The following is a 15,869-nucleotide window of genomic DNA, read 5'->3' on the forward strand; positions in this document are numbered from 1 at the left end:
GTTTTTCTACAAATTTGGGCATCGAATTGGCTGCAATATTGATTTGTGACGCTGCTGATGCTATTTGAAACCATTGTTGTTTTTGTAGAACAATATTCGTAGTTTTTGCGTGCGACATACATATCTACATGGGAACGCAAGTAAGTATGTTGGTTTGTGTATGCATTAATTGTCCGGCAATGTCGTACAAATATGAATATGGATGTATGTATGTACATATAGCAGTAGTTCGCGCACACTTTTTACTGATAAATGATAATATCACGATTTGAATTTGAATTGTACTTACATATGTATGTGTGTAACTATGTGCTGGTATGTAGATACGTATGAAAATTGAATGGAAATGCGATTTACATAAAATATTATTGTAATATATTACAATAAGTTGTTTAGGATATTATGGTAGTATGTCATATATGTATGTATATACATATATAGCATATCTACATACTCATATGTAAATTTATATATAATATATTATCAAACATATGAAATATTTAAAAAGTAGCTCTTATTTGTACTTTAACTACAAATGTTACTTTGAAAATATCATAATTTAAAGATGAAGTTATAAATTTTGCTTGCATTCACAAAAAGTCGCAAAATGATATTCAATATCAAATAATATAATTGCATGTAAACGTATAGAATTATGTGCAAAAGGCTAACATACGTCTGCAATACGAATGTATATTTCTGAGCATACTTTTCATTGAATGCTCTGCTCTGTTCACACGCCACTGTTAAAGTTTCTCCTTCTTAGCTGGCTGTRGTGAAACGCACTCATCGCATTTTGTTAGCTTTTGACAGTTTACACGCCTGTCCGTTGTTGGACCTTCTCTATAAATATACGTTCTCTGATGGAATGTGGAAGTTGAAGCAAACTCGTTTAAAGGATTACTATTTTCGGTATTTCCATTCCTGTAAAAAATATTGTACGGAAACAGAGAAAACCGCCATTTAATGTAATTCATGCAACTAATTTTTATATAATATTATAAATATAAATGCCCATATCACATTTTATTCATTGATTTCAATTCATAATTCATCATAACTTATAAACTATATAAAAAATAAACAGTGTTTATTCAAAAATAAGGCACTAATTAAAAACTGAGGCTTTGTCAAATTAATCACATTTTGGATATAAATTAAAAATATTTCTTAAAACTATGTTCAACTTCAAAAATCAGTCTTTAAATTAATCACATTTTGGATATAAATTAAAAATATTTGTTAGAATCATATAAAAATATCTATATCCTTGGTATTTCAAAAAAAGCCAGCCTTAAAATTTTATGCCAGTCACATTTCATTCTTCTTCATTATATATATTAAGCGGTCGTGAAAAAATTTATAATTATTATTACTTATGTAATTTGATAAATTATATAAATGTGCATTACTTACAAACATCAAAATCTTCATCTTCAAAAATCCCACTCATTGCATTCTGAAGTNAACTTATAAACTATATAAAAAATAAATAGTATTTATTCAAAAATTAGGCGCTAATTAGAAAAACTTAGGCTTTGTCAAATAAATCACATTTCGGGTATAAATTAAAAATATTTCTAAGAACTATATAGAAATATCTACACTATTTGTATTTTGAAAAAGTCAGCCTTAAAATTTTATTTCAGTCACATTTTATTCAAACTTTTCCATTATATATATTAATCGGTCCTGAAAAAACTTCTTCTTCTTCTTATTATTATTATTAATTCGATAAATTATATAAATGCGCATTACTTACAAAAATCAAATAAGTCGTTCTGAGGGGATTGTAACTGCGAATCACGATATCTGTTTGATTTTTGTACTAAGCGGCGCATAAGGCATTGGACCTCCTATGGAGCGTCTTCTCGCATGGAACTATCTCCTCCATTTTCGCAGAGACCAAATTGCCCACCCAACTCTATTGCGTCTTTCAGCGATTTGTTCTCTCACACCCGCCAAATTCTGCCTCACTTTAGTCAATGCAGTGCTCTAAAAAATAAATGTTAGAAAATAAATAAGTAAATTGTTTCATTTTTAAAATTAAAATTACATTACCTTTCCGTTTTTCTTCTGCCTTTCTTTTTCGCCATTCATTATTTCAATTGTCTATAAATGTGGATAGTATAAAGTTTAAAACTATCTGTTTTATACGCATATATATGAATGACTTACTATATTAACAGTATATTCAGCGACAATTTGTTGGGTTGTTGGAGATATACTCACACTCCCGACTTCCTGACGCGCTTGCACCCTAAAGTATAATATTTGTTTGAATTGATGTAATAAAATTTTATAAAATAAAATTAAGAATTATTAGTTAGATTCCCCCTCCTAATTTGGGTAAGCTGCTCCAAAAATTGCAGCAGCGAGAAGCACCATAACTTTGGAGAATACAAATCGTTTATACCAGCTCCGCTTTTTCGTGAATTGCGCACTTCACGAATTTCCCGTAAATATTGTGTTCTTATATTTTTCCTTTTTTTTTATTTCAGACAGTTTATTTTTGTCACGTTAAGCTCCTCACAGATTTTGTTAAAAGCTTCAACTTTTACATTCCGGTCCAAATATAGTGGTGACTTTATGCTGTAATACACTCCTCTGCTTCTACCAAATATATTAACTTTTCAAGTAGCGCTTGTGTCCACTTTACTTATTAGACATATTCATCTAACTTAATCGAATATTAATAAACAGAAAATTTAAAAATTAATTTGTACAACTCACCACTTTTTAAAATTTCATAAACACCGTAAATTAACATCCCTCAATATCCACATAACAACGCAACAAGCATTAAGTGTAGTGTAGCCATACAGAAAAAAATTTGACAAAATGATATGAAAGAGAATGAGAAAAAAACTCGAACAGAGTTGCGCAACACAAATAGCTCGGGTGAACGTAATGGGCGACAGCAAAAGAGAATCGCTTGAGAACTAGCAAAAAGAGTTGACGCGTATTATAACAGAAAAACATACAGTATGTCAAGAAACTCTTTACACACCGACAAAAAAAAAATAGTTTTTGATTTTTATGCAAAAATAACGCCTTTAGTTAGTTTTTTTTCAATATTTCTTTTAATGCAGAACTATTATTTTCCAAATTTTAAATTAGTATGCACAAAAATAAAAACAATGCAATGAGAGGGAAAATWTTAAAACATCATAATATGAGTTTATACATTTTTGACACTGTCAAGAAACTCTTCAGTCGAAAGTACTTCAGTCACCCCGATATGATATAAATTTTATAATAGTTTCATAGAGTTTTACTTATTTGTGTATATTAAATATAAATCACATATTATACATATATGTCGAATCTTAAATTATGGTAATCAGTGTAAAAGAATTAAATCAAATACGTGCACCAAGTGACAATTCTCGTCTCTGCACTCTAACGGTTGTTTGTTGGTACGCTTTGTCCCATCTGTTCGCCAGATGGTCAGGATAGTTCGATGCGAATATAAGAGATAACAAAGATATTAGAAAAAATATTATTGCTATCCTTATAAATAAGCCTGTACTTGTTATTTTTGATCCACAACACCCAATAAAGTTACACACAGGTGCAAGCTCTTACGGTTATGGTGCAATGTTAATGCATCGTATCAATGGTAGTCCTCATGTAATAGAGTATTTTAGTAAAACTACTTCTCCTACAGAGTCTAGATACCATTCATAGGAATTAGAAACCTTGGCAGTGGTAGAATCCGTTAAACAAAATCCGTCATTATTTAGTTGGTCGTACGTTTATAGTGTATACTGATTGTAATTCTCTKAAATCATCGCGGACAAAGATTGATCTAACACCAAGAGTGCATCATTGGTGGGCGTGTTTGCAGTCGTTTGATTTCAAAATCGAATATAGAGAAGATAAGCGCATGGCGCATGTGGATTTTTTTTTTATCGAGAAATCATATTCAGGAAGCCACCAAAGTTGAAAAGTCTTTAGTCCCTGAAAAGCGTGTAAACTTGGCAGAAATCTTAAGTGACCGGCTTGCTGCTGAACAGCGCCAGGATTCTGAAATTACTGATATCATTAACAAACTTAACTCTAAAGCGTTGACAGATGATGTTGCACAAACTTATGAGTTGAGAAAAGGTGTCTTGCTTCGTAAAGTTCAGAGAAATGGAAGCACCCATTGTTTGCCAGTATCCATGCATTTCGATGGTCAGTAATAAATCAAGTGCACGAGTCTATCATGCATTTAGGATGGAAAAAGACTCGTGACAAGACTTACCAATACTATTGGTTTGCTAAGGTGAATAAATATGTTAGGAAGTTTGTCGATAGCTGCATTACATGTAAGACTGTTAAGGGTTCATCTGGAGAGATACAAGCCGAATTACATTCAATTTCAAAAGTGAATGTGCCATAGCACACGGTGCATATCGACATTACTGGAAAATTAAGTGGGAAAAATAATCTTAAGGAATACGTGATAGTACAAATTGCTGCCTTAACAAAATTTGTTTATTTGTTCCATACTTTAAGATTAGATTCTGACAGTTGTATTCAGGCAATGAAATCATCCATTTCTTTGTTCGGAATACTGCAGCGTATAATAACTGATCAGGGTAGATGTTTAACTAGTGGGAAATTTTCAGAATTTTGTACATCACAAAAGATTAAGCTTCATCTTATAGCTACAGGAGGAAGCTGTGCAAACGGTCAAGTTTAACGTGTGATGAGTACACTTAAGAATCTACTGTCAGCGGTTGAATAGAGTCACCGATCTTGGCAGGATGCTTTAGGTGAGGTACAACTTGCCTTGAATTCCACAGTTAGTAGTACAACCAACGCAAGTTCCCTAGAGTTACTTGTCGGCAAGGAGGCTAGTCCTTTGGATTTGATTCAATCGTATGATACAGAGATGGAGGTAGATAAAATTAATGCTAGAGATAGGGCAATTGAAAATATGAACAATCAAGCTAGCTACGACAAAATAAGGTTCGATAAAAATAAAGCAGCAGTTGAACGACATAAAATTGGAGATTTTGTTTTACTAAAAAATGAAGAACGGCATCAAACTAAATTGGATGTAAAGTTTAAAGGACCATTTTTGGTTAGTGAAGTTCTAGAAGGAGATAGATATATCTTGAAGTCATTGCATCATAAGAGAACTTATAAATATTGCCATGAAGATTTGAGAAAGATGCCAGATGGTTATGTTCCGAGTGAATTTTAGTGCCCGCCTGAGACTTGTTGAAATGGTTATAATATATCCGTGTGAGAGGATATGTTATGTGAAAACAAAATGTCCATATAGAGTATGGAATGGTTGAAACGAAGTTGAAATAGACTTCGATAAGAAAATGTTTGTGAATGGCGGATGTGTTTGAGAATTCGAATGGAAATAACCTGGCGGATGCAAAGTTTCTGCATGGTTGATATATGACAATATTTTATTGAAATGTATGAGCTGAAGATATGGGTTTGAGATTTGAGCTATCTGCGTCATTGGGCAAGCATAAGTGAAAGACGAAAGTTGGAACATGGCGTGTTTCGCTCTTGACGGGACTATGCTCTTAATCAAAAGGAAATCATATTGACGATAAGTAGAGTCGAATTTTGAATTGCTGAAAAGCAAATGGGATGAATTAAATGTTAAAATGAATTTGATTATGTAATACGAATAAGAATTGAAATTTGTTTATAATGTTATGTAGAATGTAAAAGAATGAAAAAATTATGAAATAAGAGAAAATGTTAATCGTAAGGTAATATATCGAATAAATAAATGGTATTTGAAATTGATGAGTAAAAGAAAACACAAGCTATAATCACGAATTTATAAGTCGTATTTGTAATATTAAGATTACAGTACACGAGGACGTGTAATTGTCAGAATGGCCGTGTCGGATCTTAAATTATGCTAATCAGTGTAACAGAATTAAATCAAATACGTGTACAAAGTGACAATTCTCGTCTCTGCACTCTAACGGTACGCTTGTTCCATCTATTCGCCAGATGGTCAGGATAGTTCGATGCGAATATGAGAGAGAGATGTTGCGTGAGGTTAGAGGTTTGAGCCACTGCGAGAGACAGAGATACAAATATGTTCGTTGCAGCATTTTCTGGAAAGCATTTTCGGTATGCTAGAATGCTGGAAAGCAGTCTCAAGCGGGATCAAGTGTATTCGCCGTATACAATCTGCGCAATTAAATATGGAAAGTCTTAACAATACTCCGACATATACATATGTAGATGGAAAAAGTGTTCACAACTAAATTATAACTTAAAAAATGTTGGAAAAAATTTCTTATTGTAATTATTATTAAATATTATGTTAAATAGAAAAAAGAATCACGCAAAAAAACAAAAAAAGAAAAATCGTTAAGAATCCTACATATTTGGTGTTTAAGATGTGGCAGCGCTCGCTTTCCTCATAATTGTAAACAATCTAACCTTTGCAACGACGAGTGAGATAAGTGATTTTTAAATTAATAAATTTAGGTAAAATATTACAAACTAAAATTGAAGTCTGAACTTATTTCAATGTTTATAGTGTATATTTAAATATACAGAGTGAAAAACGCGAATGAATTTAGTGAAAGCTAGAGAAATACCATGTGCTGTTAGTGCAAATTTTCGAACTTTTAATCGCAGTCGTGCCTGATTTGTTGTAACTGCATTAGAAAAATTAAAAAACATTACTACAAATCCCTCCACCATATTGTATACAGTATCCAAAGTATCGAAGACACAAATAATGCATACACAACATACATACTTATATGCGCTCACATGTAGATATGTCACCCGCAAAAACTACGAATATTGTTCTACAAAAACAACAATGGTTTCAAATAGCATCAGCAGCGTCACAAGTCAATATGGCAGCCAATTCGATGCCCAACTTTGCAGAAAAGCACACAACAACAATATTGCTTCATTCATAAAAACAAATACCAAGCATGCCTTTGCCAACAAGCGTCTTTTCTCGACATTGGCATAAGCTAAAAAGCATAAATTGAACAATTTCTGATATTTGTATGAGAAGGAAAAAGCGACAACCCCGCAAATATAAGTATAGAATAAAATTGACAACATAGTTTATTTGCCGATTTTCAAGTCAAGAAMTGTGGCAAAGAAAATATTCAATATTCCTCTGATTTATGTGTACGGTGAATATCGCTTAAGTAGTATTCCCTTAAATGAAAATAATTCCTCTTAGCTGCCCATATCTTGCTGCATCTTACGGTTCTTTTTTGAAATACATGGAAATTATTGTTTTATGTACCACTCGCTTAAGTATTCGCACTCGTTTATGTGCCATATTATATTTTTATTTTTACAAACCACAAACATCTGTATCTTTGATTGTGGCACATAACTGGGGTTGACTGTATTCTTCAAGGAATGTGCAAAATATTTGTACGCGGCTTGCAAAAATCTGCGTCGATATATTTTTTTATATTTTATTTTTATTTTATTTTATAAAAGCTTACATAATAATACAATTATTATACAAACTTAAGAAAATACGCAGCACTAGCATCATGGGCTATCGGCCGAACACGTCGATATATATTCACGCTCATACAAATGAATGCATATTTACGCCGGTTTGTTCTTGAAGCTGCTACAGCGGCAAGGGAAGCACTGGCAATTGGCGATCGTTCGTTTGTGTTTTCGGCACAAGTTGCGGGTAGACAAATTTACAAACATTATGCGTATGGTTCGTTTTGTTTACATGCAAATTATTTCCCGCGACGAGGGAATTATAAAAAAATATATATTTTACATCCGCGAACGCGCGGATAAAATAAAACACGTATGGTTCGTGTGGATTGCCAGATACAAATCAATCTTTATTTCTGAATTACTAATATATATAAATTTTTCAGTTATTTATTTAAAGTTATAGCTAAAGCTGAAGTGTAAGCATCAGCTTGATTGAATCCAGAACAAGGTGTTAACTACAATATTAGCTGTGACAGCAAATTCCAGCAGAACATTAAGCATTCTGTTTTCTTTACGATTGTAATTGTTATGCCTTCTTGTGAGGGCGAGCGATATTGTCTTGATCATAATGGATTATTGGATTATTTCGTTCCACAATATTTTCTTTATAATTATTTTTTTCATTATGCTGGCATAAATCGTCAGCTGGCGTTTTAGGACCTTTTTGTCCCAAAATAATTTTTTTTTAATATAACATTGCCGGTAAAATCTTCTGCTGGCTTTGTAGAACTTTTTTGTTCCACAATATTAATATTTCTTTCATTTTCAATGGTATCGATACTTTTTTCGATTAGTTTTTTGGAAGCTTCTTGTTCCTTAGTTTTGTTTTCAAAATAAATATTCATAGTTTTGCTTTCGTTTTTAATGTTATTTTTTACCATATAATTCATTTTCCCATTGGACACATCGATAAGTGCCTCAATTTTTTTAAGGAAATTGTATCCCAAAAGGAGATCCGATTCTATCCCTCTATTTCACAAAAGATTTCCTCGACTCCAATTATGGTTATTATGTGGTAAAATTTGATAATGGAATAGCCATTCACGGTTTTTACTCGCTTATAAATGGCTAATTCGTCTTTATTATTATAAACCTTATGGCTTAATGTAGCATGAGGTTGCTCCCGTGTCGACTAGAGCTTTTAAGTTTTTATTTAGTTGTAAGTCCTGTAATTTGAGGTAGGGGACTTCGCCCCCTCTTCGCTTAAAAAATCACTTTCATTCATATTATTATTCCCTGATTTTTTTCTTGCGGGCGAAAGCTATGATTACTTTCCCTTGGCCGCTTTACCCTGTGTGTCCTGATTTTGTCCCCTATGGGCCTGAATGTTTGTATTAGGCTGTAAAGGTTTTATATATTGATTAAAATTGCTATTTCCTGGTTGTCCTTTCACATTAAAGTCTCTATTATGAATTCTGGATACAGATGGATCTATATCCATAGGAGTTGGTTTCGGAAAAGTATAATGTATGTTGTTATTAGGAAGTTATTCCGTTGAGGAAATCTTAAATTATTGTTTGTATACATTGGCTTCGCCTTGTTTCTATCGTACATAAAATTTTGAGCAAACCGGGCTCTTTGATTGTGTGATTAGAGTTCCTGAGCTTTTGCTAAAGCATCAGGTAAATCTTGTGGGTTTAGAGAGAATATTATGTCTCGTAAAGGGGTGTTTAATCCTGTTATAAAAATTCTTAAGGCGTGTTCTCTATTCTTTTTATTTAATTCTTTTGTCAAGTCTGCGTTATTTCAATGTGTCATAATTGTTTTGTTTAATAATAGCGTCAACTTTTTGTTGACGAGGTTGTAATATTCTACAACCGACATTGCACCCTGCCTTAAGATGCTTAGTTCTTGTTCGATTATACATATGTATTGGACGTTTGTCCGCATATGCAAAGTCTAAACGAGATAGAATTGCATCGAAGTTGAGGACTGTTCCATGGTTTGTTAGTGTGTCATTTGCATCTTGAGTTATTTTATTTCTAAGTATTGTGAGTGCAGCAAAGTATTTTCTACTGCCCCTCACGTATAGGCTCATAGCGTTAAGTGCCGCCTCTCTCCAACTAACATATAGATTCATCCTACCAGTAAATTCAGGTACGGATTTAACTACGTCTAATGATTCTTGACAGGCTATATTGTCGTCTATCGTCTGTGTYACAAAATCGGTTGCAGTATTGGTATTGACCACTATTTGTGAGCGTAATTGCTCTACTTCCTCACGTAATGCTATATTGCTATCAGCAATAAGACGAGTTATTTGATCTATAGTCAGAGCGTCACCGTTAGCCATTTTGTCTAATTTTGGGTTTTTTTTTGTTGTTAATAATTTTTATATTGTGGTTATTTTCAACACAACCGTAACAATTTTAGATTTTTTTTTTTAATTGTGATCCCTTCCAGGAAGGGGTGCTGTCTTATTCGGAGGGTCCCCCTTGCGGGTTTGAATCGCGGTTTCAATATATTTTTTTATATGGCTGGTCGAGCCTTCAATTATTGTTAAAGTTTATTTTATTTATTTTTTATAAATCTCTGGAGGGTCCCATGGGTGGTGAATCGCAGAGAATTTTAATTTGTTATAAGCTGGAGGGTCCCCCAGAGGGTGGTGAATCGCAGCTTTTAATTATGTCGTTTATTGGTTGTACAAACCATTAGTTATAATCTTTATTTCTTTGTTTGTTTTTTTTTTTTAGTTTAGGACATTTGTTAGAATCGTGATCGCTCTTACAAACGTCGCAATATGACAATTTTTTTATATTTAATATTTGGGCTATTTCCCATTTCTAATACATATATATTCTAAATATAGTTGCTTATATTTTAAACTTACAAATGTATTCTTTCGCTGTCTTTGTACTAATTCCTGCTAATGATGCTGTTGCTGCCACTGCTGTTGTTACCGCTGTTCCTTTGTGATTGCTGCTGCCGCTGTTGACACTTCCACTGATGATAATTTTTGCAATTCAAGTCACTCTTTCCGTTTTTAAAGTTTCTTCTCTTGTTGATTAGTTATGTTTTAATTAATTATTTTAACTATTAGTTTTTAAATCAATTTTAAAATTTCTTATTTTTACTTTCCTGCGATTGTCACTTCGTGTTAAATTTTTATTATTTCAACTTCACAATCTTTGATAACGCAACTTTTTATACTTTTTCCTATACAATTTTTGATAACGCAACTTTTTATACTTTTCCTATACAATTTTTGATAAGGCACTTTTTAATTCGTGAACCACGTTGGGCGCCAATTAATTCCTGCGACGAGGGAATTATAAAAAAAATATATATTTTACATCCGCGAACGAGTGGATTGCCAGATACAAATCAATCTTTATTTCCGATTTACTAATATATATAAATTTTTAAGTTATTTATTTAAAGTTAAAGCTAAAGCTGAAGTGTAAGCATCAGCTTGGTTGAATCCAGAACAAGGGCTGAGTTCCAAGTTGCATATTGCTTTGCATTGTTGCGATACCGATACCGATTTATACAATGTCAACAATGCAACCCTACTGCTTTGTTTCAATTTGTTTTGTATCAACTTTGACATTTTGTGACAATTGTTTTCAAAACAACCAACAGCTATGGCGGCAAATGTGAATATAAATTTATTTATTAACAATTTTTTAGATTTATGTATAAGTGGCCGCAGCAACTCCTCGATAATCATTAAAAATCATTTGAAAAACAAGAGAAAAAAGCAAAAAGCGGCATTGCTTGGATTGTTCAATGGAATAAAAATTTGAGCATCACAAAAAATAGAGATGCGTCCTATGCTCAATGTATGCGCATCTAATACGCATAAAAATTTATCGGTACTCGATACTTTGCATATCGTAAGCAGTTTGATTTTAAGGAATTCTATACTTCGTACTAATGCAAAGCAACATGCAACTTGGAACTCAGCCAAGGTGTTAATTACAATATTAGCCGTGGCAGCAAATTCTAGCAGAACGTTAAGCGTTCTGTTTTCTTTACGATTGCTATTGTTATGCCTTCTTGTGAGGGCGAGCGATATTGTCTTGTCATAATGGATTATTGGATTGAGAACGGAAAAAGCATATTGAATTCTTAAATAATCAAAAACGTTAATTAAAATTTTAAAGTGCAATTGCAAAATGCAAAGATTCAATTTTATATACAGTTATGGTAAGGTTTCTATGCGGAGGCTATCGTTAACTTGCACACATAATTACATACATATGTGCGTGAATATGTGCGACCGGTTCGTCTTTTAACATGTTATCAAAACTTTTAAAGACCTGTAAATAAGTATGTATGTACATATATTAAATATCTTATCAAACCTACATTAATTAAAGATATACATACTTAATAATGCATGTATGACTTTATTATATATAATATTTCCAAAGATGTTAAGGAATTCATCATGACATAGTTCAGTTTGTACGTACATGCTTGTGTGCTTTGATATAAAATATATAGAAAACACACAAATATATGTATGCATGTATATAAATTATATGCAGTTGTTTGCGCATTGTAAATATACGAATCTGTAAGCATACATTTCTAAACATTGAAATTAACATATTTTTTCCCATTGGCTCTAACAACTACTCAGTTCTGTCATTGTCGTGCCCCTGATGTTAAGTGGTGAAACGCACTCATCCAAAACAGTAAATATCCCAAAATTGAAGTATCCCTAAATTTTTGACATCGTGAACCTTCTCTATAAACAGAGAACATCTATCATAGAGAAGGTTCACGTTTCAAATATCGTAACTTTTCGAAGGGGTACTCGGCAGAGATGATCCAGTCTCACCACAAACAAATTATTAGCGTTTTTCACAACGAAAATAGCGGAATTGAACATTTTCAGTGTTAAATGAGAAAAATAACGCTAATTCCAATGTAAACAACTTTACGTCTAGAGATTCGTTTATTTTCTATGCGCAACCGACTCGGCACATAATTTATATACATATGTACATATGATCCGTATATATTTGGTATCAAAGCATATACTTAGTATATATGTACATAAGTATGTACGCATGTATATTAAAATTTATCTACATATATATTTCGTGATAATTCCATAAAATCATTAAAAATATATAATAAGTAAAGTTTGTATTATTACCCAAATAATTGATATAAGTCAAGGTAACTTGTTTTAAATTTATACATTTACCTTAAAAGTTTTGATATCATCTCAAAAGATCTAGTGGTCGCACTTGTGCTCATATACATACATATAATTATGTGTGCATGTAAACAAATATGACAGACCATACGCATAATGTTTGTAAATTTGTCTACATGCAACATCTGTATGTAAATATGTACACTCAATGCTTAGTGAATTAGAAATCTCCGATAACACGGAAAGCCAACGGCGAAGCTCACTTTTTGTCAAAGAGTCAATGTGGCGACAATGCGTCACAACATTGTATTGTTGGTAGAAAATCCGAGCTGTGCGGAAAAAAATAAACGAACGGTCGCCGATTGTCCCCGCTGTACAGCTTCGGCTACAAACCAGCGTAAATATGTATGTTTGTGTGTGAGCTTGCATACATATCCAGGCAGATTTTTGCAAGCCGCGTAAAAATATTTTTCACATTCCTTGACTTGACAGATTTTTGTGGTTTGTTAAAACTAAAAATATAATATGGCACACATGAGAGTGCGGATACTTAAGCGAGTGGTACTTAAAACAATAATTAGTATTTCATAAAACAAACCGTGAGATGCAACAAGATATGGGCAGTTAAGAGGGATGATTTTCATTTAAGCGAAATACCACTTAACCGGAATTCACTGTACACATAAATCAAAGGAATATTGAATATTTTCTTTGGCACATTTCTAGACTTGAAAATCGACAAATAATCTATGTTGTCAATTTTATKCTAATATATTTGAATACTTATATTTGCGGGGTTGTCACTTTTTCCTTCTCATACAATGTCAGAAATTGTTCAATTTATGATTTTTAGCTTTTGCCAACCTCGCGAAAAGACGCTTATAGGCAAAGACATGCTCGGGGAGATGTCATGGTGTTTGTTTTTATGAATGAAGCAARTTTGCCTGTTGAAAGTGCGCTTGCGTTCATGAATGAAAATATTGTTGTTGTGTACTTTTCTATTTGAGACGTTTTCTATTTTTGCAGAACAATATTTGTAGTTTATGCGGGCGACATACATATCTATATGTGATCACATATAGGTATGTATGTTGTATATGGATTATTTGTGTGGGAATGTCATATGCACATATTTACATGTGTACGCATATAAGTAAATATGTACACAGTTAGAACAGTGACGGTCACGACTTCCGGTCCTTGACCAAGTATCCTCTGGGTAGCCTAAGAACATCCGTTTGAAGGCGAGCTAAAGTGAGAAGGCGAAACATTCCCTGCATAGGGTTGTGCCCTGGGTTTGGCACCTGAAAGGCTGACATTACCGCCGTTTAAGAAATACGATGGACGGGACAAGGACAGAGACGAATAGGTCCTTGAGGCATTTACTACAGTGGCCTTATGAAGGAGCGCACCCCAACGTGGTGGGAGAGCAACTCAAAGCGCTAATTTGCGCCCACGCCACGGAAGAGAAGGACGATGTGACCAAAGATGCCTTTTATGAGTGCTTGGAAAGCACTTATGAGAGCTGCCCCGCCACGATGTCAAAATCGTGCTTGGCGACTTTAACACCAGGGTGGGCAAAGAAGGTATCTTTGGCACTACGGTCGGCAGATTCAGTCCCCACGACGAAACATCCTCAAATTGGTTGAGGCTGCTCGACTTCGATGGGGTGCTCTGTGAGAGCACTCCTCAACAACTCGGTATAAGGGAACTGTGGAACGGCATTTCAAACTCCTTACGTACAGCTGCAACCGCAACCATTGGTTTTAGGAAAATGCAGAAGAACAGCTGGAACGACGAGAAGTGCCGTACCGCAGCGGAGAGAAAACAGGCTGCCTACCTCACAACGTTACGATCGACCACAATACGTGCGGGATGGGATAGATACCGAGATTTGAAGAGGGAAGCGAGACGCATTTTCCGACAGAAAAAGAATGAGGCCGAAATGCGTGAGTACGAAGAGCTTGATAAGCTGGCCGACAGGGGTAATGCTCGAAAATTCTACGAAAAAATGCGGCGACTTACAGAAGGTTTCAAGACCGGAGCAAACTCTTGTAGAACCTCCAAAGTTGCTCTAGTAACCGAGGCCCAGAGGATACGTAAATTATGGAMGGAACACTTCTCCAGCCTGCTGAATGGCAGTGAACATACAACGCCAGGAGAAGGCGAACCCGATACACCAATCTATGACGATGGAGCAGACGTACCATTGCCCGACCATGAAGAAGTTCGAATAGCAATTACTCGCCTGAAGAACAACAAAGCGGCGGATGCCGATGGCATACCGTCCGAGCTATTCAAACACGGCGCAAAAAGCTGATAAGGAGCATGCATCAGCTTCTTTGCAAAATATGGTCGGACGAAAGCATGCCCAACGACTGGAATTTAAGTGTGCTATGCCCAATCCATAAAAAGGGAGACCCTACAATCTGCGCCAACTACTGTGGGATAAGCCCCTGTAACATCGCGTATAAGGTTCTATTGAGCATATTGTGTGAAAGATTAAAGCTCACCGTCAACAAACTGATTGGACTTTATTAGCGCGGCTTTAGACCTGGCAAAGTAACAACCAACAAAGATACCCACCATACGTCAAATCTTGGAAAAGACCAGTGAAAGGAATCGACACACACCATCTTCGTCGATTTCAAAGCAGCTTTCGACAGCAAGAACAAAAGCTGCCTTTATACTGTAATGTCTGAATTTGATATCCCCGAAATACTAATACGGCTGTGTAAATTGATTAAAATAAAAAAACGTTGAGCAATACCAAAAGCTCCGTCAGGATCGGGAAGAACCTCTCCGAGCCGTTCGATACCAAACGAAATTTCAGACCAGGCAACTCCTTGTCGTGCGACATCTTCAACCTGCTGCTTCAGAAAATAATTCGAGCGGCATAACTTAATCGAGCAGGTACATTCTTTTATAAGAGTGTACAGCTGCTGGCGTATGATATTGATATCCGTTAGTTCTTCTTTCTTCAGACTGGACAAAGAAGCAAAGCAAATAGGTCTGGCAGTGAACGAGGGCAAGACGAAATATCTCCTGCCATCAAACAAACAGTCGTCGAYTTGGCTCTCACGTCACTATTCACAGTCATAACTTTGAAGTTCAGATAATTTCGTCTATTTAGGAATCAGTATAAACGCCACTAACAATGTTAGGTGGTGCTACAAACAAAAAAAAGAACAAAAACCAAACTCTACAAGTCACTCATTATTCTCGTCATGCTATATGGTGCAGAGGCTTGGACGATGATAACAACTGATGAGTCGACGTT

This window comes from Bactrocera latifrons, unplaced genomic scaffold (assembly GCF_001853355.1).
Source record: "Bactrocera latifrons isolate USDA-ARS-PBARC rearing strain unplaced genomic scaffold, ASM185335v1 scaffold_947, whole genome shotgun sequence".
Classification (NCBI taxonomy): Eukaryota; Metazoa; Arthropoda; class Insecta; order Diptera; family Tephritidae; genus Bactrocera; species Bactrocera latifrons.